The sequence below is a fragment of the Pinus tabuliformis genome, chromosome 3_2 (assembly GCF_031772625.1).
Source record: "Pinus tabuliformis cultivar Carrire ecotype Pingquan chromosome 3_2, CPIR1, whole genome shotgun sequence".
Lineage (NCBI taxonomy): Eukaryota > Viridiplantae > Streptophyta > Pinopsida > Pinales > Pinaceae > Pinus > Pinus tabuliformis.
Window position 1 is genome coordinate 1,048,807,231 of NC_142302.1, and position 4,305 is coordinate 1,048,811,535.

The following is a 4,305-nucleotide window of genomic DNA, read 5'->3' on the forward strand; positions in this document are numbered from 1 at the left end:
CATTTAGTATACTAACTGTAACTTTTATTTTATTTATTTATTTATTATTTGAGGATGAGATGCTCTTGGATTGCAACAAATACATTAGGTAGTACATAGCTATATCTTCAGTAAATTTTCTTGAGCCCTCTTATCTAACAAAACTACAATTTTTTCAAGAGGGACTTCAATTTGGACAATAAAAAATAGGGCTTTGTAGGTATATACCTTACAAAAATGACCCACCAAAAAACGTAAGCTACATGTAATTGATTAATAATGCAGTCCTTCATAACTATGTAATTCCAACCCATTAGCTCCTTCATAATCCATTTAGCTCTAAGGAATAGGAGAAGCCCTGATTCGACCATTGAATTTTAAATCTCCCAATCTTAATTTACATCCTTCATTAGCACACAAGTCTGCATCTATACTGAGATCACAGAGAACATGGAAATATGTTATTAAAGAGAACCCTTCCAATGTTTTCCTAATGCTTTTCATAAGACTTTCTAATGTTTTATCCCTCAAAGATAAGCCCTTAACCAAATGCTGAATAAGAAGGAGAGAGTCTCCCAAAACTGTGAGAGAAGTTACTTGCTTTTCTTTAACTAACTAAATCCCCAGGCAGAGAGCATAAGCTTCAACTTGGTTGTTTTTTACGCATTCTAAGCCCCATGAATACTTTGCAACTTTGCTTTGGTCAAGGCCATAGAACACCCTTCCCCTCCTGCCACCCCCATTAAATATAAAATTTATTAGGAAAGAAGTTGTATAAGATTTTGAGACTTTTTTCAATAATGTAGATTTCACATGATTGCGTCCATTATTGAATATTTAGGATAACATGTTCATCATTTGGGGATTTGTGAGAACCATACAAGCAAAGTATAAATAAGGGTTGATAAACTACCCAAACAAGGGCAACAACATCATGCTAGAATGATGCATTTCAATATTTTGATCGCTAATTAACTCCATAGTTCGGGCACCTTTCCTCTTTTTTTGCCTTTGTGTGTTGGATCCTATTTCAAATTCTATTAGTGCACATATTTTGAATTTGGATCGATTAGTGGGCTAGAACTGGCCTCTTTTCATGGGTTTGCGATGGAAGTGCCATCTACTCAATACTTTTTTGTTTTTTCCATGTTTATATTATATAGTATATTGTGTTTCTCTTGGGTTAGAATTCTCACTTTTTTGCTAGTCATGATCAGGGAGCACTCCCCCATCTCTATGCCCTTTTGTGCTATTAATAAACATTAAATATTATTTTGTATTTTAGTCAATATGCGAACATGTAGTCAATCTTTCTAATTTATATATTAATAGAATTCTGAAGCTATTTTTTCCCTAAATACTCTGTAACTTGAACATCATCAGGGCCATAAAACACCCCTCCCCCTCCTACTACCCTTATTAACTGTAAAATTTATTATGAAAGAAGCTATATACGATTTTGAGACTTTTGTCAAAAATGTAGATTTCACATGATTCATCTGTAATTGAATATTTAGGTTAAGATGTTTATGATTTATGGATTTACGAGAACCATACAAGTAAAGTTTAATTGGAATTGTTTATCAAGACCATCAAGTTTATTATTATTATAGGCAATAATGATTGTTCAATCTATCTTTCAAACCATGAAAATTGTGTGCTACATCATAATCCCTAATGCATAGATATGTCGATAACAACAATTCTATTACTTTATTCATAACTTGTTTAAGAATTCCATTTGAGGAAAATAAATGTTTCTCGAAATTTTCAAGGTAGAAATAATGTCTCATGGATCTTGTCCTTTGTGCGAGGAGTCTTGGGGCATTATTGAAAGTTTTGATACATAAAAATATCACCAAATAAATGATTGTTGCTACAAACATTAAGAAGAAAGTGATATATAAAGATGCATATAATTGAGAAAAGAGGAACACTTAGTTTTGAGAACAAAGAAATAGGAATTTAATAAGACACCAAATTAAATGATTAAAGTCAAATTTTTCACAACTATAATCATAATTTTAGGTTTTGTTACATTTATAAGCTCAATTTTACGTGGGTTCATATCTAAACTTAATCGAGGACACAAATATTTCATGAAGGTTGATAGAGTTTTTCATCCCAAGTGAAATCACACCACAATTATTAATAGAGCTATATGTGAAATGAGGAAAAACTACTCATTATAATATAGTGTGAGAGCCATATACATTAAGTGTGGACAATAAATGAAATTCCAATCATTAGATCAATGAGGATACATAACACCTTATTTCAAGTGAGGATATGAAAAAATAAGGTGTCAAATATTTTATTAAGTGACATTGAAAATGGTAAACACATTCATATGGTGGTGGGAATATGTGAGCATGATTTATGTGATGGATCTTATGATGTGGAAGGGTGCATTGTATTAATGAATAGGTGAAGGCCATTGAGAATTGATATGATTTCAATGTTTAGATGTCAAATGCAAGTATTGTTGATCACAATTCACATCCATTCTTGATCACAATTCACATCCATTCTCATTTAATACACAATGTAGAATGATCATTGAACATCCATGACTTAGGATTCACAACAATGATGTGCTATTCCAAATATGACCTTGTTTTTTTAATTTAATAATATTTGTTGTTCCCCATAAACAACTAGTAAATTTAAAAGTACATTTTCTTTGGAAAATGATTTTGAATCACTTTTATGAAGAATCTAACTCCTTAGAAAGATTAAAAATGGTTTAATTTTGATCACTAACACCACTCATGTAAAATCAATACTCATTTAAATTACATATGGTATTTAAAATATGTTTTTTTTTTTTTGTAAGCTAGTGCGGTACTCTATTTTCCATTACTAAAAACCATAAGAAAATTACAAAATGGACAGGTCTCCACCCGCCCTTAAGGGAAACCGGGCTTCGTTACCATCTAAACTGTTTCAAAGCCATCCAAAAACAGTGTGTCACCAGCCTATCTATCCATGCTAAATATACGTCTATCCTTACTAACAGTTTAAAGTTCTGAGACAGTATCATCAAAATATGTATAAACAAAACAACAGAAAATCAACTACATAGAGAAAAACCTCGACATCTCAGCTGCAAACATTTACTGCTTCGGTACATCCTTTGGTTCTGTCTCCACCTTGATGCCTAAACCCCCCGCTTGGAGCAGCTGCACAATATCATCCATCTTCTTGTCTTGCATCATTAGAGTCACTTGTATGTTTTTCAGCTCCTTTTTCATGGTTCGAATACCTTGAATCAATTCTGCCATCTCTAAAGCAACTTGTTCCATAGCCTTAGCTAATAGACGCTTCATACCCCAATATACATGCAGAGACTGTTTATATAATGACATTCTACCTCGGGTATGTCCAGGGTCAGGGAGATACTGTTCCCAATCCTCCATCTCTGGCTCTGAGTACCCTTGCAAGGCTTCTTCCTCCATCTGCGCTATCATCTTGCGGATATTAGGATTAGTATCCAATACATATGCAACCTCTACCTCTTGCAAACGCCTCCTCACATCCTTCTTCCCTCGCTTCCTTCCACGTGCCTCACTGGCTGCCCCTGCCTCCATCTCCGAGCTCAGATTTGAGTTTCGACCTCGTCCCGCAGGTCGCCCTCGTCCACACTGCTTCGCCCTTCCCCGCGCTCCTCTGCCCCGGCCGCGTTCCTCCACCTCTTCTTCGTCATTAAAGTCTTCACTCTCCTCCTCACTGTATCCTGTTCTGCGCGGTTGGGCCTTCCCTATGCCCACTTTGCCTCTCCCTCCCCGGTGGGGCTCCTCTTCTGCAAGGAACTTTCTAATGTCGAATTCCTCTTCTGAATCCTGGGGTATTTAAAATATGTTGAACACATGCTTTCTACCTAAATTCTTATACATACATATTAGGATAAATTTAACTCCTTGATTTAATTGCTCACACCAATGCTCCAGATTAAATTACATATTCCACATCATATTTAAAATATACTAAACACATAATACATATATAAATACAATTCAATAGAATATACCAAACACATAATACATATATAGATACAATTTAACATTAAGTAAATACTTCCTAACCTTAATGTAACGAATTATTATCAATACCGAAAATCTTAGTATTTTAAGATAAACCATTGAGCAGACAAAGCAATTTACACCAATATTCCTAACACATATTAAACCAATAGTGCTTACATCAAATAATCATACCTTTCACGAACATGGAATACCGCATAGATACAAAAAAAAAAATGTCGTTTTGAGGCTTAATTTTTCAGGCAATAGGCATCGGTCCATAGAGGCTTAATTTTCAGGCAAT